This window comes from Numenius arquata, chromosome 10 (assembly GCF_964106895.1).
Source record: "Numenius arquata chromosome 10, bNumArq3.hap1.1, whole genome shotgun sequence".
NCBI classification, from domain to species: domain Eukaryota; kingdom Metazoa; phylum Chordata; class Aves; order Charadriiformes; family Scolopacidae; genus Numenius; species Numenius arquata.
The window spans coordinates 55,657,433-55,680,462 of record NC_133585.1 but is presented as its reverse complement, the minus strand read 5'-3'; the positions used below and the strand labels follow the sequence as shown (position 1 = coordinate 55,680,462).

The 23,030-nt window shown below is 52.8% G+C and overlaps 1 long non-coding RNA gene across 1 annotated transcript; it reads right to left on the bottom strand.

Moving 5' to 3' along the window:
• Positions 1–842: 842 nt before the first annotated feature.
• On the bottom strand, positions 843–18,784 carry LOC141469353 (uncharacterized). The gene is made up of 4 exons (XR_012463460.1): positions 18,407–18,784; positions 12,148–12,343; positions 6,265–6,719; positions 843–1,589 (listed from the first exon to the last, which is right to left on the bottom strand). It is a non-coding gene; the product is annotated as an uncharacterized lncRNA (long non-coding RNA).
• Positions 18,785–23,030: the final 4,246 nt, after the last annotated feature.

The following is a 23,030-nucleotide window of genomic DNA, read 5'->3' as shown; positions in this document are numbered from 1 at the left end:
GTGGTGGCTCACACCAAACCTTCTCGGCATGGCAGGGCTTTTTCCACACCATGAGCTGTTCAGCCTTAACCCTGGGAGTGGGTTTTCTAAGGGTCCAAAGTCTCCGCAGGGTCCAGTGCTGACAACTTTTTTGAAGTCAAACGTATATTGTGACAATCACAAGAGCAGAATGTTTCTTAATATGTATTTTTTCCTGGTGGTACAGAAAACAGAATATTTTTTTCCTTATGTGCTGAAAATTGTATACTTAAAAGAAGTCGGTTTCCAGGAAAATATTGACTGATCAGGGCTGGTAGTGAAAAAAAAAAAAACACCAAATCAGTTCTGTGAAAAACTACTAACCCAAGGTTCAGGGAGCAGATATATGTAACTTTAAAAAGTTTTAATGGGATTTTTCCCATGGTTTACCACTGAGCTTGTAAGGGAAAGGTAGATTAATTTTAAAAAGATATTATCAACATTTTTCACATTAAAAATCAACATATTATACTGCTTCTCGTTCCCTTGAAGTTTAAGTAGAAACTTGAAGCTTTCCTGACTCCAGAGAAGTTGTCCTGCCTCTCTGGCTGAACAGATCTGCTGCATTAATTTACCAAGGACATCCACTTGATTTAGTTGAAATAACACTTATAAAGTAATAAATGTTTAGTTTAAGAGGAGGTTAATGAGCAAAGTTTATTACTTACTGGAAAATCATTGAAATTGAAAGCCACATATATTTACATAAAGTATGCGGCATCTGAAATAAATCCAAAGAATTTTGTTATTAATTTCCTGTGTTGTTTACATGTGTTAGAGCTATGTTTATTCCAGCAGAATCACTCACCAGGAGTGATAGAAATCAAAGTGCAAACTGGTTTATTTTTCTCAGCAACTTATTAATAACAGCATCAGTTTTTAGTGTTAGATACATGATATGCAACAGACATTTTTCTTCAAATATATACACGATAAGTGAGAAAATAAAGCAAAGGACTGTGCAGTCAAATGAGTTTTTTATTAAATGAAATGAAATAAATATTAATACCATTTTTGCAATCGTCATTTTTTTTTCTATTAATTCCAAAAGCTATTGAATAAGTCGCAACAGATTTTACAGTGCAATATTTAGTGTATGTTTCAATAACCAAATACTTATACAATGAAGTGCTAATCGAGGTCAAAAAAACATCAAGGGTTTCATTATGTTTTCTCACAAATTTGTGAATTAAAAAAAAAAGAAATATAAAGTTGCCTTAACAAATCAAAGACGAGTAGAGTTTATAAAGTCTCCTTTTAAAGCTGGAAGGGAACACGTATCACATTTTTATGATGAGTTACTATATGTTAAAGCAATTTCTCCCTTTTCACATTTGGTATGAAAATTATCCCGCGTGTTCCTTAACCTCAGACCATCTCCACTCGGTTTTGGCAGGACCATAGAAAGCAGCTGGCTTTTTCTAAACCAGCTATGAAGGAAATTATTCACGTCTTCTCCTTAGCTCCAGAGCCTGACTCCTCTGTCCTTCGGTCTGCAGAATCCTCCTGGATGGGAGTTTTGCTGTAGAATAAATATGACAGTGGAGGGCTCCTGCAATCCACTTGTGGGTCTGGGAAAAAAAAAAGAAAAAAGAGGATAAGAAGTGTGTGCCTTTTCCAAGAGTGCATATTGTAGCCCTGAAGCCAGCTCTGTTTGATTTTATAGAGATAGACATGGCCAGGATTGAGTCCTTCAAGAGAAAGTCTTCTCCTTCTCAAGAAGACTTCAAGAGAAGAATTCTTGTCTGAATCAACCTTTAAAGCCCACCCAGTGCCAGTCCCTGCCCTTGGAAGGGACACCTCCCACCAGACCAGGTTGCTCCAAGCCCCCTCCAACCTGGCCTTGAACCCCTCCAGGGATGGGGCAGCCACAGCTTCTCGGGGCAACCTGGGCCAGGCTCTCACCACTCTCACAGGAGGGAATTTCTTCCTGAGATCTTTCCTAAATCTCCCCTCTTTCAGTGTCAGACCCTTCCCCCTCCTCCTATGGCTTCCCTCCCTGATCCAGAGTCCCTCCCCATCTCTCCTGGAGCCCCTTTAGGGACTGGAAGGGGCTCTAAGGTCTCCCCGGAGCCTTCTCTTCTCCAGGCTGAACCCTCCCAACTCTTTCAGCCTGTCCTCACAGCAGAGGGGCTCTAGCCCTCCCAGCATCTCTGTGTCCCTCCTTGAAGGGAGGAGGAGGGGATTCCAGTCCTGCCTGGGGCTCCCAGGTCAGAGGAACCTTCACACCAGGGGCAGGGGGGCTGCGTGTGCCCCCCAGAGTGGTCTCTGCAGAAGGAACAGACGTTCCCTCTTCAGTCCCGTTGCCGTCCGAACGCAACTCTTCTGTGGGAGGTTTAACACTTACTTAATGAGGACTATGTGTGTGCATACATATGGATGTGTGTATATCTGTCTACACATACACACAATATAAATTAACTAAATATGTTACTAGGATACATCAGGAAAACCACATCCAAACAAAGCGTCCAATATGGAAAAAGCTATTAAAAGACTTGAGCTTGTTGTGTACAGGAATAAATATGATTACAGGATACCAGTGTTACATTTTGTTCTTTTCCCACTGGCATTTATAGGAGGTGCTGTCCTTCAGGAAGACTGCAAAGGATAAAGCAAATTTGGTCTTCACCAATAACGTGATGCTCATAATTGAATTGCCCACCTCGGAAAAACATGAGGATGAGCTCCACAGTAAAAACGAAGTGTACCAGCATCTATTTAATGTTACAAAATGGTCCAAGAGGCCTCTGAGCTCTGCCCTTAGGGCTTTTAAGAGAAATGCAGGCAAGAAGGACCTTTGAATGCTCTGGATGCCTGCAGGATAGAGTGTCCTCACATGAGCTCAATACTGAAGGATGAAGATAGGCGTGGACTTTATAATCTCCTTTTCATCACAACCTTCTCTCAGGCCTCCTGGTTAGCCTGAAGAATTTTCCTCCATCGTCTTAAGTGCAAAGATGCCTGGTCAGAGGACAAAGACCTTCCTCGTCCTGGGAAGGAGGAGCACCTAGAGATGCTCTTGCATCTTAAGGTGGTGATGGCTGGGCTCTGCCACAGCCCTTAAGCATCTTGCTGTGGTCCAGGACGTGGCAAATACTCCTTCCTGAGCCAAGGGATTGAAATTTATGTGTTTTCCCTGTTGCAGCTGCCTCTTTAGGTCTTGTAATGCTTGGGGTAGCGATGGTCTGGTTTTTGAACTCCCTGTTGCTTCCTGTACTACCTCCCCCTGAGCTCTACACCCTACTCATAACACTGTAAAAGCAGAGAATCGGCCAAAGCACGTGCAAGCCCTGCAAGTCAGGTTTGGAGGGTGAGAACAGAGGTCTGAGGAGTATAGATTTTAAAAAAGCTATCTCGAAGGACTCTTAGAGGAATGTGACACAGGCCTGTGGCACAGGAGTGGCACTTGGTCCACCTTCAGATGACACGATGGTGTAGGAGTTGGCATCTCCACCACGCTCAGGCTGCTGATTTGCAGCTTCTGTGGGCAAAGCCAAATGTCCCGGCCCCAGATGCTTTCCAAAGTGTCAGGGCGTGTAACGAAACGACAATTTAAATGATCATGTGACTAAAAGGCTGATATGTTTCTCCGAGTGATAATTTTCCAAACTGGAATTCCTCTTGGAACTGACTTTGAAGTCAGTAATGAACCTCCCATCGGGTTTAATGCAAATACAATCAGCCCTCACTGGAGATTTTAGTGGAGCAGAGAAAAACATTTTTCCTCTTAAAAGATTTTCCTATTAGTACAGACACATAAAAGCCTTCCCAAAGCTATAATGTTAAATATTTTAATGTCCTGCCAAACCTCATCAATTCTTATTGTTTAGCAAAAATGGCACAGACATTCAGAGTTGCCAGCTATGGCATTTTCTGCATATTAAGATCAATAATATGCTTTACAAGGGATAAAGGGTTGCCTAATGAGAAAAGTCTTTTAAAAGTCAAGGCAATTCCAACTGTTATGAATGATTACAAATTATGTGGTTAATTTTATGGGGGTGGGGTAGGGGGAGATTAAGGCCTTCGGCACATGGACCATAATTCCCTGCTCTGTTTCTCTACCAGGAATTGTACCAAAATGTACCAAATTCTACCAAAACCTCCCCTATTGACCTTCCGTGTCAATTCTATGAGACATCGGTTTGACTGCCAACCTAAGGAGTGAGATGTTCCATTTCAGCACCACCCCTGGGCTCTTAAAATAGTCATTGCAATAAAACGTCGTAGGCAGGTTGTATTGACAAGCACAGATGGAAGACTCGGTTCAGATCTCTCCAAAGTTGTACTTTTTTGGACGCTGTTCTTGTGGAACACTGTTACTCTTTTGGACCCTCTACTCCTTGTTCAAGCAGCCTCAGCAGCTCATAGGTACGTGGGTCTGGGTCTATGGGTTCTTTTACATGAAGCAGCCCAGATGCAGGAGTGAAAGTCCCTCACATGTGGTGGGTTCAGTCTCGCTCCAAAAAGGCTGTGTGTGAGGTCAGGCTGGACTTCAAGGACTTCATTTTCCAGATCCTAAGGGCAAAGAGAGCTCTGAATGAGAGGATGGCAGCGTGGGTGCCCCACTAAGCCTCACCCTGTGTCGGTGCCTTTGAAGAGACGTCCTTTGTGCTTTCCAGCCACGCGGGCACAGCTACTCACCACCTTCATCCGGTATCTGAAAGCCCATCACCACTTCACGCATCCTCACAGAGCAATCTGGTTTGGAGCTTTCCCAAAGCCCAGTCACTGGCTGCTTCAGGACAGACATACTTACCAGAGGCTGAAAACCCCTCCTGCCCTTTTTCACAGAATCACAGAATCTTAGTGGTTGGAAGGGACCTTTGAGATCATCGAGTCCAACCACATTAAAAAAAACAAACAAAAAAAAAAAAAAAAAAAAGCGCACCCACCAACTAAACCCCACACCCACAACCTCACACACAACACCCCACCACAACCCAACAATCCCGGGCACTAGAGCGTGCCCTGAAGAGCCACGTCTACACATTTCTTAAATAACTCCAGGGATGGTGACTCCACCACCTCCCTGGGCAGGCTGTTCCAGTGCCTGACCACTCTCTCAGTAAAGTCATTCTTCCTGATATCTAATCTAAACCTCCTCTGCCCCAACTTCAGACCATTTCCTCTGGTCCTGTCATTATTCCCTTGGGAGAAGAGGCCAACACCCACCTCTCTACACCCTCCTTTCAGGGAGTTGTAGAGGGCAATGAGGTCTCCCCTCAGCCTCCTCTTCTCCAAACTAAACATGCCCAGTTCCCTCAGCCTCTCCTCATAGGACTTGTTCTCCAGACCCCTCACCAGCTTGGTGGCTCTCCTCTGGACACACTCCAGCAGCTCAATGTCCTTCCTGTGGTGAGGGGCCCAGAACTGAACACAGCACTCGAGGTGAGGCCTCACCAGGGCCGAGTACAGAGGCACGATGACTTCCCTGCTCCTGCTGGCCACGCTGTTCCTGATACAAGCCAGGATGCTATTGGCCTTCTTGGCCACCTGGGCACACTGCTGGCTCATGTTCAGCCGGCTGTCCACCAACACTCCCAGGTCCTTTTCTGCCGGGCAGCTTTCCAGCCCCTCTTCCCCAAGCCTGTAGCGTTGCCTGGGGTTGTTGTGACCACAATGCAGGACCCGGCACTTGGCCTTATTAAACCTCATCCCATTGGCCTTGGCCCATTGATCCAACCTGTCCGGATCCCTCTGTAAAGCCTTCCGACCCTCAAGCAGATCAACACTCCCACCTAGCTTGGTGTCATCCGCAAGGGAACAAAGTCTCCCGTCATTCCTCATAAGCACCTCAGCACTACTGAGGTCTACCATGGACCTGGCTGCCCAGCCCAACGGCTTCTAGTCCTTTCCTGCATTTCAGGGGTGGGGAATAAACTTTTTTCATAACAAACTGAAAAGTCGGTTATTTTTTATAGAATGTCACTGGCCTGACAGTTAATAGGATGTTACCAGGGCCTCTGGGGACCTCACTGCAGTTCCTTGGGGAGGTCAAACTTCTTCCCACCCTCTAATGGTACATTGATGCCTGGGTAGCAATTTCTCGTGTTGGCAGAGGCAAAGGAGGAGGGAAGAGGGACCAAATAATTAATTGATTAGTTGTGCCATGCAGATTAATGCAGCTTCAGAGGAAAGAGGACTATTTCTCCTCCCTGTCCTGATATTCTGCAAGCTACGTGCTGCAGTGAGAGGAGATAATTCCCTAATGCGGAGGAAAGAGCCATCCTGGCTCCCTACCAGGCTGCTGTGCCAAAGAGGGAGTGACTGCACAGTGTGACCACCGGCTTTTCCCTGGTGCCACCATGTCTGTGGGAGATCGTGGTACATGTGCAGTGCTGGATCTGGCTCCTCCAGGCAGTGGGAATGCCGTGTCTGCGGATCCGGGTGGGATGAGGTGCGAGATACGCCCCCAACCCCTGTCAAGAGTGAAAGGCTCCGGGGCATGTGCAGAGCAGAACCTTCAGGCATCTCCCAGGCTTCCCCGGTGCCAGGGCAGTTCCTCAGAAAAGGCACATGATGGTGTGAAAAAACCAGTCTGGGTTTAAACACCAGATTTCCAGCTAATCCCCAGCGCTGGTGTGTTCGTCAGCTGGACTCATCCCATTTAAGTAACAGGAGCTTCCCAGGTGCTGTGGTGTTCCTAGGGATGAAGGCCTGCAGTGGCTCTTTCCAGAGGCTGTGTCTTGGAATCTCTGCAAAAACATGAAGTTTTTTTCTCTAAGTTTGTTACAGCAATGAGAAATGAGTGCACATATAAACACGCAGCATTTGTTGGAGCATACGGCAGTGTGTTGATTGATGCACACACACCTATTGCTCTTTTTTATAACCTCCCCAAATGGTGTGAATAATGGAAAAAAAAAAAAATAAATCAAAAAAACTATAGAAACAAATCATCATTAAAACATGTTACAAATTCCTGGTTGCATCCTAAATTGCAACTTTATTTAAATCATTACCTAAAGCATTTCTAAGACTGTTTTCCTGAATGCTGCTGCAGAACCAACTGGTCTTAATTCCATTTCCCATCGCCCCTCCACCTCCCCACCAGTTCCATAGCCTTGAAATCCTCCTCCGTTTCCCATTCCAGCTCATCTCGGATCCCTCTGTGCTTCCAGAGCCTGGCAGATCCCATCGGGGCCACACGCAGGGATTTTGAGGGACATCCATCAGGCCCTGGGGCTTGAGGTGGAGACAGCGGCGGCCTTCAGCCGAGCCAGGACTCGGCCGGTGGGGTAGAGGCGAAGCAGGTGAGATATTGGTTGCCGGGGCTGGTTTTGGAAGGGAATGTTGGAGCGATGCCCAGCCTCGCGCCAGCAGAAGTGGCAGGAGACGAGTTAAATCTACAGAGGCCCCAAAAAAAGAGATAATTAAAAACACCCCTGGATGACAATGGCTATTAACTTGCTGCAAGTCACTGCATCCCAAGGAGGCAGAAAGGAAACCAGCAGCTCCTCTGGGCTGGCTCGGAGAAGCTGTATGGACACCGTAGGTTATGCACAGCCCGTCTCCAGAAGTCTATAGGTCCCCGCTGCTCCTCCACGCTGCTGCGAGGGTACCGGGGGCGGGGGGGGGGGTGTAGGTCTGGAAGGGCAGAAAAACGCCAGGAAACGATTTTTGACAGAAAAGGCTCTGCGAGCCTCCCATGTGCGCTCCACATTGCCTATCGCGTGCCCTTTGATGTCGGGTTTGGTTCGTGGGAAGGCGCGAGGCCAGATCCTCACCCCGGGACCAACAGTGCCAGCCCCAGGCGGCACAGCTCAGTGGGCAGGGATGGCACCATCTGCCCCGGAGTGAGGGTCTGGCCCTGGCACCAGCCCCAGCCCCAGCCCTGCTCCTGCTGCCCCGGTTGCACACTGCAGTTTTATTCATTTTTATCCCTTTTCTTCATTTTTCTTTTCTTTTTTTCTTCTTCCTTACCCTCTTACCCTTTTTCTCACTCTTTTTTTCTTTTTTCTTTTCTCTTTTTCTTTTTTTCTATTTTTCCTTTTTTACTTTTTTCCCTATTTTTCCTTTTTTACTTTTTTCCCTATTTTTCCTTTTCCTTTTTTCTTTTTTACTTTTTTCTTTTATTTTTCCTTTTTCTTTTTTTCTTTTTGCCTTTTTTCTGTTTTCTTTTCTTTTTTTTTTCTTTTTCTTTGTTTTTTTCCTTTTCTCTTTTCTCTTCTTTTTTTTTTTCTTTTTCTTTCTTTTTTTCCTTTTCTCTTTTTTATTTTTTTCTTTTCTTTTTTTTTTTCTTTCTAACTTTTTCCCATTCCCGCTCCTGCGGGGAGCCGGCCTGCCCGGCCGCGTACCTGCCCTGAAAAGCAATTCCCCCACCCCCGCGGGAAGGGAGAGGGCTCAAACCCCCCACTCACGGCTGGGAGCTCGCAGAGCCTTCAGGGGCTTCGGGGGCTCGGCAGCTCCCTCTGCCTTGTGCTGCGCCGCTCCCGGCTCTCCCTGCCTCAAACCGATGGGAAACACTAAAAAATATCCAAAACGGTGGGAGCTCCTTTTCTTTTTTCTTTTCTTTTCTGCTCTTCTCTTCTCTGCTCCCTTCTCTTCTTCTCCTCTCCTCTCTCTTTTCTCTTTCTGTCTCTTCCGTTCTTTTCCTTTCTTTTCTGTAATTATTGATAGCGGTGGGGGGTTTTTTTCTTGTCTTTTTTTTTTTTCTTTTTTTTTTTTTTTTTTTTTTTTTCTTTTAGCAAAGTGACGGATTCAGGTTTGAAATCGCTGGAATGTTACGCGGTGAGAGGAGATTATTAAAGGAGAGATCGGTGGATGCGTTTATTCATGTATTTCGTACCCCGCAGCTGCAGTTATAGGAGAAAAAAAAAAAAAAAAAAAAAAAAAAAAAGCCGAGAAGTGGGGGAAACGCCTGTTCTTTCCTGAGGAGGTGTCGGGAAGCTCTGCTCTGTGCCACGCGAATTTCGCAAAGGGCAGTTTTGAGGTGGCACCGGACGATTAGAGAGAGGTTCGCAACACGAAGCAGGGAGGGGAAGCAGCGGCGCAGCCCGAAGGGACTCCGTGCCCCCCCCCGCCTCTGCTGCTTTATGCTTTTTTTTTTAATTTTTTTGGGGGGTGGGGGCGGCTGGGGAGGGTCAAGACCTGGCAGTAACTCCAGGCGCCCCTTGCCTCCCCTGACAAATAAGGCTTATTCCCGGGGGGAAGAGCCGGCGGTGACACCGCTCTGTCACACGGGACGCTCGTGTCCCCCCGCGGCGGCGGGGAAATCCGCGCCCGCTCCCACCCGCCGCGTAATAATGTAATATTCGTAATAATAGATATCACATTGTATGGATTTGACACACATTAACCCTCCACGTGCATGTGTTCATACAGACAGATCTATAGTTGTTTATACCTGGGTGCTGTGCCCCTCACGAGCCGCGCTGAGCCCCGCGGACCCGCCGCGCACACGCGGAAGCACCGGGGACGGGGCGGGGGGGGGGTTGGAAGCGGCGGGGGGGATGGTGTTTGCTCCGTTTTCTCCCCCCGTTGCCACTCCCAGACCTGCGGGGGGGCGCGATATTGGACTTTAAACCCGAGCATCCCCCCCCGGGCAGCGCGGTACGGGCGGCAGTGCACCCAAAAAATTCCCGAATTCCCCTCATCCCGCAATAACAAACCCCTAAACCACCGAAAAACACCTTTGTGCACGCCACGGGTTTGGTTTTTTGGGAAGGGAAGGGAAGGGAAGGGAAGGGAAGGGAAGGGAAGGGAAGGGAAGGGAAGGGAAGGGAAGGGAAGGGAAGGGAAGGGAAGGGAAGGGAAGGGAAGGGAAGGGAAGGGAAGCTTTCAAGAGCTGCCATGGTGCCCCCTGATGCTCGGGTCCTTATCTCCTCTCCCTCACCTGGCGAGAGCATCCTTTCCCTGAGGATCCCCCTAGCTCCCGGCTTCAGAGCCTATATGTTGTTTGAATAAAGGATGTCAGCACGCTGCAGTGCGCTCCGTGTCGGGCAGTTCACACCCACCCTCGGGGGTCCGGCCTGGAGCGGGGTGGGAGAAGGGACCCTCTGGAGTCACACCTGAGCGGTGGGGACATTTCCCTGGTTTATGCAGCCCCTCCGCCGGAGGTCCCTCACCTCGGGCAGGATCTAGGGTCCTGCTGAGGACCTTGTCGATATGTTCGTACCCAGACACGACCGAAGTGTCCCCTCCCCGGCGACACCCGGAGACCCCCTGTCACTTGAGGAGCGCGGCCCCTGGGATGTGACCCGGGGCTGGGGGGGGAATCGTGCGTGCCTCGGACGGGGACAGAGCAGCGGGGGGGATCTCGGGGTGCCCGCTGGGACCCAGCCTCCCTCCGCAGCCCCATCCGCGATCCCCCCCCGCCGTGCGGCACCGCACTCACCGCAGCATTTCCCCACGGGGGCAGGAAAAAAACCAAATCAGGGCAATAAAAGTGTCCCGCCAAGCGCGTATTCCCGACGGATTTCCCTCCACCGCCGCAAGGTTTTTGAAAGGTTTGAGCAGGTTTAAAGGGAGCAAACGCGGAGCTGAGGGACGCTGCAGCGCTCAGAGACCTCGCCGCGGGGGCGGTGGGGGGAGAACGGAGCACCCAAAGGTGCATCCCGCACAATTAGTGCCCACCCCCCGGTGTTTCGGCCTTCCCCGGGGTTACTGCAAGAAAAGGGCTGCGGGAGAGGCGAGGGGTGCAGGGAGAGAGCCCCCCCGCCGCGTCTGGAGGGCGGGGGGGCAGCGATGTAGAAATGCGCTCCAGAGATGCGCTCGCTTTGCGCGGAGGACGAATCCCTTGGTTTTCGGGGGGGCCAAACCCGCCGAACAAAACCCTCGAGGCTCTGAACGCCAACCTACAAGTCCCCGGCCTCAAGGGCTGGGCACAGCCGGCCTGGCCGCCAGGCACCGCAGGATCAGCCCTCCTGGCGGGGGGGTTGTGCTTCTCGGAGGCGGGGGCTCCTGCTGGGAGCCGGGCAGAGCCCAGTCGGGCGGGTTTGCTGGGGACGGTGTTTGCAGGTTTGGAAAAGGAGGGACAAGAAACGTCACCTGGAAATTCCCAGCCATTACTTCAGTAGGGAAAAAACCGGCTCTTCCCTGCGGTTATCGCCCGCCCCCCCGCCCAGGTGCGCTCGGGGAAGGATCTGCCCCATTCCCCAGGGAGCGGCTCCGGCCGTGTCCCCCAGCTCGTCCCCAAAAGGTATCCCGGGAATCCTTCCCCTCCCCTGCCCTCCGAAGCCCTTGCACAGAGAGCAGGCCCGACGTCTCAGCCTCAGCACGAAGCATCCGAGGAATTTCCCGCAGGGAAGCGAGCCCTTTCCGCGGGGCTGGGGGGGGGGGTGGGGGGGGTGGGCAGGCGCAGCCCCCGCCGGGCCGTACCTCCAGCCATGGAAGCGTTTTAGCGGTTTCGGCGGTATTAAGTCCTAACAGGGTGTGAAAAGTGCTGGGGATTGAAAAAGCTGTGGGAAAGTGGAGGGTTTCCAAGGCAGGCGGGATGGAGCTCTCCTCCCTCCGCACCGACACCTTGCGCCGCTCCCCCCGGGAGCAGCCCCGGCCAGAAACCGGCGGGACCCTCTCCTCTCCTCCTCTCCCAAAGCCCTCTTCCCGATAGTTTGTCCCCAGTACACCCTTTCTGGGGTTTTTTTGTTTTGTTTTGGTTTTTTTTTGAAGTGTGAACGGTCCGACAAATGACGACGGGACAAATATTTCAGATCTGATCGAATTCAATCAGCCGTTAACACTTGCTCTAATTAAAGCGGGGATTCCCACCGCTGGCGCCGTCGCCCCGAGGGAGAAGCAGGGTCTGTAACCTGTGTCCGCGTCCAGGCGCTCCCTTCCCCCGGGGCGGGGGCAAACAACGGGATTTAAAAAAAAAAAATCAAAACAAACGGATTAATATTAAATCCAAGGGACAAAAAGAAAAAAGGAAAAAAAAATAAGTGAGAGGAAAAAATAATAAAAAAAGAAAAGAAAAAATATTAAAAATAACATAATTATGGTTTCTGCCCGCCAGAGAAGACAGTGGATGGCGCAAGAGCTCGCTCCTGCCAAATTCTCCAAGCCGGGAGAGCGGGCAAGCGGCAGGCAGACACCCCCGGGCGCGGGCTCGGTAGCGGGGTGCGGGGCGGGGGGACCGGGAAGGGACGAGCCCCCGGGGAGGGAACCCAGCGTCGCATCGCTTACCTGGCTTGGGCAGGAGGCACAAAGAGAAAAACTCTCCGCTGGGGAAAAATCCAAATCCTTCTGGAGCGGTGCCGGAGCGGCGAAAGGCGCCGGCACCGGCGGCTGCTCCGTTCCCATCAGCCGGGTCGGGGGCGGGGGGGCGGCGGCGGCGTGCGGCTGGCCCGAGGAACCCTCAGATAAGAAAGACAGGCTCCTCCTGTGAATAAATCCATTTCTGAGCATCAGAGAGAGGTTTTAAACAAATAAGAAAGCAGAAAAAAAAAAAAAAGCCCCCCCTGCGACCCGTGATTGAGGGACAGTTAAAAATAATTGCCCGTGTTAAGAGGCAGAAGACCAGGGTACAGGGAAAACCGCCTTCCCTCAAAGCCCGCTAATGGCCACGCGATTCATTAGGTTACTTAATCCTAATAACCTGGCCAGCACCAGTGCCGGTGACCCAGCCCATTAAGCACCACCAGCGAAACCCCATAAAACAGGCGGAGGGGGATGTCCAACATACGAGCACTTTTATTAGCTTTATGTTCCCGAGATAACGTGCCCCCGGCTCCCCCGCCTCCCGGCCGCGGGCAGGTCGGGGAGAGGGGGACCGGGGCTCCGGGAGAGGGGTGGGTGGCGGGTCCCCACCGTCACTGTCACCCGCGGCCTCCCGGTCCCCCCTGCTCTCCTCCTCCTCCTCCTCCCAACCAGCCGAACAATAGCTATATTTGCGGCGAGCATTTTTGGTTTTCTCCCCCCTCTCTGATTAAACCCAGGCCAGGCAACGGCAGCCGGAGAGAAACAAAACGCACAGAGGAACATTTCCATCATAAACGGGAGTTAACAGCTTAAAAAGAGAAAAAAAAAAAAAAAAAAAAAAAAGAAGAGAAGGAAGACAAAAAGTCTCCCTTGCAAAATTCTCCCTTCCATTGAAGGGATTCCCCTCTCGATTTCTGGAGAATTTCAACCCCCCCTTGCCCCCCCCGGGATGGCGGTGTTCGCACGCTGGCCGCACGGTGGGAGACGCTGGCCCGGGGTAACGGGGGCTCCCGGCAGAGAACGGCCCCGGGCCACGGCAGCACCGAGGGGGCGGGCGGGTAGAAGCATCCCCGGGGCCGGGGTCCCCCCCGGATCCGGGCCGCCGCCAGCCCCCCCGGTGCTGTTTCCGCGATGTTTTTCGCGGGCCGGAGCGGTGAAGGGAAGAGAAGCGGCGGGGAGGGAAGGGCAGCGCCGGGCGAGCTGCCCGCTCCCGGGGCTACCAGGGCTGCCGAACCCGCGGCTGCTCCCGCAAGCCCCCCGACCCTCCCTGGGAGCCCGGCGGGGCCGGGGAGAGGCGCTGCCCCGCACCTCCGCCACGGACAGCCCTTCTGCTCTTACAGCCCTTTGCTTTATTTTCTTTGTCCTCAAGGGCTTTATATTTTCTTTTCTTTTTTTTCTTTTTTTTTTTTTTTTTAACTCGCAAAATGTTGCTCTGGCTTGGAAGTTGTCCTAACAGGAGCCTGCTGTATTTATTGGGTTATTTATTTCTTTTACGCTCAACAACAGTATCCCCAACACAGTGAGCTCGAAAGGAGAAGTTTCCGAAAACAAGAAAGAAAAGGACAGAGAGAGAGGGGGCAAGAAAGAGAAAGAGAGAAAAGGAGAAAGAGATAAGGAGAGGGAAAAAAAGAGAGCAAGAAAGAAAGAAAAAGAGAAAGACGGAGAGAAAGGGAGGGAGGGAGGGAGGGAAGGAAGGAAGGAAGGAAGGAAGGAAGGAAGGAAGGACACATGCCAGCCCTGCAAAATTAAAACGAGAAGCCCCGCAGAATTCTTTTTGGTATTAATATTATTTAACATTTAAAACTCCGGGAACTTCAAACAACCTTTTTTTTTTTTTTTTTTCAGGGAAAAGAAAGAGAAAATAACTATTCTCTGGAAACCATTTGTTCACAACTCAAACTGTGCCATTTTGGCTTAGAAACAAAACTCGAGACGCCCAACCCTGTCCCCCCTCCCCCCGGCATATATCTTTTCAGCGCACATTTTAAAATAAATACCCTTACGAGTCTTTCCAGAATGCCTCCTTGTTATGAATTGATAGGATACAACATCCCCCAGCTGCGTGCCTGCACGTTGGGGTTTAGTCCTTTAAATACCACGACAACATCTGCAGGGAAAACCATTACCGGGCTCCGGTCCCCTCTATTCCGCGCTGCCGGTGAGAGGCGGGGGGGGGGGGGGGGTGCGCGGGAGCTCCGCGGGAGCGGCCACGCGTGTGGGGACGCCCCTGCTGAGCAGCGTGGGCTGGATGGGGATAACCCGTGGAAAGAGCCCCCAGAGAGTCTTCGTTTCGGCCAAGGAGAAAAATGATATTTTAAATTTTTTTTTTCCTGACTCTCCCCGCAAGCCCTTTTAATTTTACCGCGCTTCTCCTCCCGCTGCGCGGCAAATAAAAATAAACCCGAGCAAATTCAGCGAACTGATCTCCCCAGAATTTAACAAAATAGCGGAAGGGTCTGCTGGGAGGCGTCCGGCTTGGGAAACGCGGGGCGAAGCCGGCACCTTTTCGGTCTCCATCCAGGATTAATTCAACCTCGAGGGGATTCTGGTGGGACCTTTGCTCGGCGAAGCTGCGCGGGGGCTTAAATTGCTGAGAATAGGGTTTGCCACTACGGGAAAAAAAAAAGATGCAGAAGGCATTTACAGAGTGATCTGCTGTTCCGGAGCTTGCAGCAGGTGTCAGAGCTCTCTTCGGAGGGAGTTATATATATAAATATGTGTATATATGTGTGTGTGTCTCTATATATGGACAATTAAATAAAATAACCACTTTGTCTATTTTAAACCGTGTGTGCGCAGAAGAAATAACAGAGAAATGTTAACGTTTTAAGCACTTTCTGCGCTTACGCAGCCCAGACTCGGTCAGAACAGGGTCTATGGTGGATCATCACGCTTCAGCCTCTCTTTTCTTGTCGCTTTTAGTGGGACACTGCGGTGGGGACTGTCGCCGCCCGTCTTTAGGAAACTGTATTCTTAATCTGAGGTGTCCGTCTTCCCAGGGCTGGACAGGACAAAAAAACCTTTGTTTTCAAAAAAAAAAAAAAAAAAAAGAAAGACGCGGGAGTCTTGGCGTCGCAAATGACGCAATAGCTGGAGCAGCACTGACACCTCTCAGGAGGATGAGAAATAAAGAGTCTGACCGAGCCCACGCTTGAGGTGATTTACCCCAGAAAGTGAGTTACCGTTGGTTTATGTGCCCCCTCGCCCCCGTGTGTCCGGCGTGATATTCCCTGCCCTCGGCCAAGGGAGGGGGGCGATAAATAAACCCCCCTGGCCGTGGGGGTGGGACACACACACACACACACATCACTTCTAACCCCTCTTCTACAGAGTGGGAGCGGGCGACTGACCCCCCTAAGGGCTGAGCCCACCAGCCCACGGCGATGCCGAGCACACGGGGGTGCTGCGCGGGCGCGGAAGGATGCTGAGACAGGCCCCGATGGGGCGGGGGGAGGGGGAAGGGTGGGGGAGATTTAAGGAGAAGAAGCAATAATGTACCGAAAGCATTTCGCGCCCCCACCCCCGCACACGGCAGCCCGGCCCGCCTGAAGAGGGATAAACCGCGCTGTACATCCCGCTTTTCCCGGCTGATCCTGCCGCTTCCCCGCCACCCCCCCATCCCCACCCCCCCGCCCCGGCGCACGTGCGGTGAGAGAAAATGGGGTTAAACGACGAGGGGTCACGTCGAGCCATCCCGATCGTTTAGTAAAAATAACAGAGCGATTACGGAGCAGAAGGAAGGAACCGGGGAGTCCGTCCACACACGGGCACATATAGATAATATCTATATGTATGTATACGCATCTCTGCTCCCTGTGCGCCCCAGGACCCCCCCGGCAGGCCAGGCAGAGGAGGGTGCGCTCCCCTGTGTGTTGGGGGGGACAGGGAGGGGCTGCCCCAGCTTGGGGTGGGAAGGCGGGGAGCTCGGGGGACAGCAGTTCCCCCACCAACCCACGCTTCTTGCTTTTTTTTTTTAATCTCTATTGCCGAAAACTGGAAATAATTAAATTCTTTAAAGGTTTACTTTTGAAACCGTGGCTGGAGTAACCTACGATTCAGGTGTAAATAATTACCAAAATCATGAAAGCGGCAACTGCTACATGTGGTTTATCCATCCCTTTTTCCCCCTTCCTTTCTTTCTTTTTTTTTTTTTTTTTTTTTTAATCGTTTGATCATGCTAATCCGTAACTGTTTGCCAAATTCACATATTTGTAATTTACTAAATTTTATCGTCTCTGCCGGGATGGGGATGTTGTGCATGAGATTCCAGAGCCGTCCTGCCCTGCCGCGCTGGAGGATCCTGGCTGGAACAAACTGGATGCTCCTCGAGAAGCGGCAACGCTCTTACCCCGCTATTGGGAAAAGCTTTCCATATCAGATTAGAGAAATTAGAAGTGAATAAAAGACGCTTCCCCTTTCATAAACGCTACCAGACCTACTCGATTTTAGACTCCGGAGAAGAAATGAATTATTGAAGAAAAGAAATTGTTTAAACACAATAGATCCATGCGCAAATGAAAGCATTCCCCGGGGCAAGACAAGAGGGATTTGGCCCGAGAGCATGAAAATAGAAGCATCCATTAAGCGAAAGCCTTGGAGAAACAGGAGAAACGCGGACATATAATATACACCGTATAAACAAAACCCCAGGGTTGGTTTCGTCCCCGTTTTCTTCAGCCTGCATCTACTTTTTTTGTTTGGTTTTGTTTTGTTTTTCTTTCGCCTGCGCTGCGATTTCAACCCATTTGTCTCCTCAGAAAACCACGGTGCAAAAAAAAAGGCAGAGAAACGAAGTTGTTTTTTTTTTTTCTTGCGTGTGTCCTCTTTTAAAATCTTTTCGCAGAGTAAGACACCGCTTGAACATGTTCTGGTGTTGTAAAAGTGTTTTTTATCAGGCTGTAAATTACTGCCCCTCTGACAGAGCAGCCGGAAATGTAAATCACACCGTCGAGCTGAAGTTATGAAAAAGTTTGTTCCCTCTTCTGTGTCCCAGGAAGATCACGGGGCTGCTGGATTGGGAAGGGAGGGCGCGGGGGGGGAGGCTTGTTTACTATTTTCCTGCTCCACCAAACTGTTGGCTCCACGGTGCCTGGGACTTTGATGAGAAAGAATGGACAATGTGCAGAGTCCCTTCCTATGACACCCAGGCCACCGCCACTTGGGAGGTCCTTTGGCCTAATGCAACCACAGCTAACTGCTCCCAACAGGAGGCTCTGTGGATCAGGCAGGGTCACAATTATACTTCTGCTAAAGGCAAGAGCTTTTTTTTTTTTTTTTTTTTTCCTTTTTTTCCCCCCCCTTTTTTTTTTTAAAAAAAAAAAAAAGAGGAGAGAGAAAAAGAGCGCGAGAGGGGAGGGGGCTGGGCGAGCGGCTGAGTTAAAGCCTTCCCATTCCTCTGGGGAAGGAAAGACCGAGAGCGGGGTTAGCGGGAACCGCTTCCAAGAGGCACCACCAAAATCAGGTTGTTTCCACCCAGAGGACAGTGACGGGGGATGCGGCGCGGGGCGCTCCGCGCGTGGGGGTCACCCCGACCCCCGGAGTTGTCACGCCAAATCTCCCGCGGGGAGCAGCAGCCTCCCCCGCCGCCGTGCCCGGAGGGCTTGGGGGGGGCCATTCCCCGGCGGGGCACCTCGCGGGTGCCGGGTGGGGAGATGCGCGGGGACGAGGGGTCTCCCCTCCCCGCCAGCCCTTCAGCATCCCCGCCGGCGCGGAGGGGGAGACCCCCGGCCCCTCGGCCTCCGATCCCGGTTCGGGGGGGGGGGGCGGCAATATCGTCCAGAGGTGGCAGGGGAAGCGGGGGGGAGTGGTGGTGTCGATACACGCTTTGTGTCTCAAGGAGGGGGGGTGGACATTTTCCCGACGCTGTTAACCCCCCTGCTTCTTACAGCGGGGAGGAAAAGACGGGATGGGGGGGGAAGACGGGGGGGGCGCTCCCGACCTCCGCCTGGTACCGGTGAGGGGTCCGCACCAGCCCGTCCCCCCGGCTCCCGAAGGCTCCCAAATCCACCCCCGCTCCGTCCCCCTACTCCGGGGTCCCGCCTCGTCCCCCAGCCCTCCCTCCCGTCTCTCCTGAGGCAGGGGGACCCCCCCTTCGCCACACAACTCCGGGCAACCACCACCACCCCCCTCGCCCAGGTCGCCCCCGCCAGGCAGCGAGACCCGACCGCGGGAGGGGGGACGGGCTGCGGGGACCAACCCAGCCCCGGCCCCGCTCGCCACCCCCCCACCCCCTCCCGCCGCTTACCTGGACCGGGCTCCCTGCTCGGCGGCGAGCTCGCAGCGGGCCGGGGGCGAGAGGGGAGGCCCGGGCCCCCCGGGTGAGGAAGGGCCCGGCCGTGCGTCGTCCCCCCCGCCCCGCACCCCGGAGAGATCCGGCGGGAGGAAGGGAGAGAGAGAAGGAGTGGGTGGAGCGGGAAAGCCTCTTTTTTTGCCCCCCTTTCTCTCCCGGTTTGAGCCGAAGTGACCCGCGGTATCTGGAGAAGGTTTTTGAAGACGTTTGGGGAGGGAGGGGAGAGAGTTTTCTGCCGAGAAACTCAATCTGCCATACAGTAGCGGCCGCGTCTGGGATCCGTCACCGCTGACAGCACCGCAGGGCACAGACACCATCCTCCCGCAACTCCCCGAAATACCCTCCCCGCTCCCGAGGTCTCCGCCGGCCTGCACCGCGCTCCGCCGCCGGGAGGGGGAAGGCGCCCCCGGGACCCGCCGCCGCCCCGGGACGAGGGGAGGGAAGGGGGCGAGCCGCTCCCCCCCCGCCCCGGTCCCCCCCTTCCCTTCCCCTCCCCGACCCCGCACCCCCGAGTCCTGATGTGTCCCCCCCCCCTCCTCGGATGGCGCAAGGGCTGTAAATGTGAGCGCCAGCGCCGCCGGATTCCCGGGAATGACTTTAATGAATAATTTGGGAGACAGTTATGGCTTTAGGTAATTACTGCGCGGCTCTATGAAAACCAGATTTGGGAGAGAGGGAGGGAGGGAGGGAGGCGGTCAAGGCCGGGCCGTGCGCCTCGGCCCCCCCCTCCGGCTGCGGGGTCCTCCTTCGGGCAAACCTGCCCAGGCCTCAGGCTTGGGAGGTGCGGGGGGGGGGAAAGACATCATCATCATCATTATTATTAGTAATAATAATAATAATCTTTTCCGCCTCCTGTGATTTCTGGCAGGACATTTCATTGTCTTTTTAGGCCAGTTTTAGAAAACTGCTAGGATTTCTAAAAACTTCTGAAAGTTTTTAGAAAACTTTTGCACGCGTGTTTAGCTTTTTTAAGAGTTCATTATCGTCAGCTGTTCCAGCCTCTGGGCGCATATAGCATGCCAATAGGGACCCCTATAGGAGAATCCCCCTCTCTATTATCCCCACATGTTTGTTCAACATACGTGGCCGGGAAGAGGACTCTGCCGCTATGCATTAAGATAGAACTTTACATTTTTTCTCCCGAGTTCGTGGGGCAGCGCCGGGGCTGGGTTCCCGCTTTGGACAGTCCTGTTCACGCCTGGCAAATACACGGCCCCGTGAGGCGAACGCCACCGTCTCCGTTGTCCCATCGCTGCTGCCCCCCAGCCCCGCTCCCCCCGCCGTGCCCCCCCCGGGGGACAGCATCAGCCCCGCACGAGAGCCCTCGCCACCCGGAGCTCTCCTCCCCAGACATGGGATTTTTTTCATTTCGGGTTTATTTCACCAGTTTTGGTGGGGGGGTGGTTTTTTTTCGCCCTTTTACTTTTACTTTCTTTTTTCTTCCCCCCCCTCCTTCCTCCGCCCCCCCCCCCCCCCGCCCCCGCCTGCCCCTGGGGTTGGTGGCTGCGGTGGGAAGCCGAGCGCGCAGCACTGATTCAGAAAGGAAATGTTCCTTTTCCTTTCCAGATTACAGATAGACACAGCGGAGCGTTGCGGTATCTTAGGGGGTTTATTTTATTTTATTCTGCTGGAACAAAGAAATGGAAGCGTATTTTTTTTATCTATTTTTAGGGTCACGCGGGGCTTTTTTTTTTTTTTTTCTTTTTCCCTCTTTCCTCCTGGCAAGCGTATTTTACCCCGAGAATTTAATCCTTCAGACAAATAGTCTAACGTTATCTCTTTCCTCTGGAGACGAGATCAACTGCTTTCTCATCCCCCCCCCTTCCTGGTAGTAGCGCTGGTTGCAGCCTACAGCTGGACAAGTGTCAGCCGCCCAACAGCCGGCGGAGGCTCAAGTTGTATTTATTCAATTATTATTTTTTTAATCTCCTTGGGAAAAGAAAAAAAAAAAAAAAGGAAAAAGCGGTACGAAAGGTACAGAATCATACAGTAGAAAGTTGGTGAGAATAAGCGGGGGGTGCCGCAGGGATGGGGCTACCAGGCTCGCTGCGCGGCCAGCCCCAGCTCGCAATTAGCGGCCACTCATTAGGATTTAATAGCAGGTGCAAAGCCACCCCCCTCGCCAGCAGCGCTGCCCGGCGGGTCTGGACCCCGCGGCTTTCCCGCAGCCCCCGGCCCCGCGTAGCCCCGGCCCCCGCGTTGGGCAGGGGGGAGCCGGCCGCTCCCCGCCGCGCTTCCCTCGGCTCCTTTCTCCCTTTGGAACCGTGCCTGGCTCGGGATTTATTTTGGAAAAGGGAATGCACCGGGAGGAATCGGGCTGAGATAAAGGCAGCGCCGGGTGGGAGCCGGGGGCGGGGGGGGGGGGGCGGCACCGCGGCTGCTTTCCCCGTGTCGCAAACAGACAAATAAACAAGTAGCCTCCGTGGAAAACTCCGGAGGAGCCTGAGGGGGCTGCGGGGCCGGCGGGGGCTCCTCCGGGGGTGGGGGCTGGCGGGGCCGATTTAGCCCCCGCATCCCGGCGGGCGCGGGGCTTGGCCCCCGGCGGCGCGGTGACACCCAAGCGCGGGGCAGGATGGCTCCGAGCCGTCTGATCTGACGTCAGCACGGCTCGAGCTGCGAGATAGAGAGGGAGCAGGGCCCTAATCATTCCCAGATGTCTCTAATAGCAGATATAAAGACTTATATCGTGTCTGAGAATAAATTTGTAATCAATGCTCTACAATCGCATCATCAAAGCGGCGACATTTCTGGAGGAAAAGGGGGGAGCTGGGGGGAGGGAGGGGGACACAGACGCACACAGCACGCGGGTTTGGAAGGGGGAGAGGGGGCCACGGCGGGTCCCAAAGCTGGCCCCGCTTTTGCTAGAATTTATGTGAATGCGTATAATTCCGATCACAGCTCCGCTTTAATCCCCGCTGTACGGGAAGAGCTGGAACGGCTGAACACTAATTGGCCAATTAGACACGGAAAAGAGCGCAGCTCGTTTGCAAAGGCGCATATTTCATGGCCCGCAGAATAAATACAAATATAAATATATATATATATATTAAAAAATCCCAAATTAAAAAGATATAAACCATGAGTAAGCCCCTGGGCGCAGCAGAGGGGATTGTGCGGGCGTGCGGGGTGCGCTCCCTCCCCATGGCTGCTGGGGGGGCTCTTCGGGGTCTATTTGGGAGTCGCTGGGCGAGAAAAAACAAAAAAAAAAGAAAAAGAAAAGGAGGATTGAGGTTAGGGTTTTTTCCAGCGAAAAAGGAGAATATTTTGCTTTCTCCAGGCGATTCTCCAGGCGGCGGAGCCGGGTGGGTGTCGACGGGTGGCTCCGCACCCCGCCGCGCATCCCCCGTGGGATCTGCCGCCCTTTTCTTTTTCTTCCCCTAAATAAAAAAATATAGAGGAAAGGGGGGGGGGGGGGGGTGCGGGGAGGGGGAGTGCGAGGTGCTCCGGTTTATCAGCTGGGTAAGGGAGAGCAAACAAGGCGTGTGGGGGGGGGGAGATTCTTCTCTCCGAGAATAAAGAAAAACCATGGCTTTTGGTGGTTGTGACCCCGAAACCTTCCCGCTGCCGGCGGGGGCGGCCGCAGCCTTTTTTTTTTTTTTTGGAGGGGGGGCGATGGGACATCTACCTGCGCTGCGGCGGGGTCTCGGCGGGAGGCAGTTCCTTGGGAAGGCGGGCAGGGATGCGGCCCTGGACCTGGAGAGAGAGCCAGCTTGGTTTAAATTGCCGTGATTTAAGTAAAGGTTTAAAACACGAACCGGGATTTTACCGTGAAAAAGGTGGGAAAACCTTTGCGCTTAAGCGGGAATGGCCGAAAATACCTACAGCGGCTTCTTTATGTAAAAAAAAAAATATCTTTTTTTTTCCCCTTTGCCTGACGACGGTACAGAGGGATGTCAGGGCATTTCCCAGCGCGGAGGGCCCGCACCTCGCTGCGGGGAGCAGGAAAGCCCCCCGGCCCGGCGCCGGGGGCAGCGGGGAAGGGGTCGGTAAACGGGGCGGGGGGAGAGATGCGGGATTGAAGCCGGGGGGCAGGAGGGGGGGAGAGAGATCACACCGGGAAAGCGGCTGAACGCGTTTAAAAAGAGCCGGAGCGCGGGCTGAGGCAGTTTGCAGACCGAAATAAAAAAAAAAAAGAAAAGAAAAAAAAAGGTTTTTAAAAAAATTACTGTTCGCTGGAAAAGTGCAACCCGGGAGAGTTTTAGGAACCACAAAGTTAATATTAAGTTGGCCGTAGCTCCTTGTAAATCTTACATATCTCCCCCCACGCCGCAAATCCCTCGTCTTGTTCGATTTTTCTTCCTGGGCGTAAAATTACCTGCCGCCACCATCGCTCCCAGCAAAGCCCCCCCTTCCAAGAACCCCCAGCTTCCCCCCCCTCCCCCCGCAGAACCCCCGCACCTCCGGCCGTGTCCTCTCCCCGTTGGCAGCCGGTCTCCTGCCTGGAGAACACCACCACAAGGAATTCCTCCCCTTCCAGCCGAGCTGCCGGTCTCTGTTCAACACTCACGGGGCTGGCGAGATCCCTCCCTCCACCCCTCCTTTCGCTCAACCGCTCGGTTAAAAATAAACTGAGGAGCCA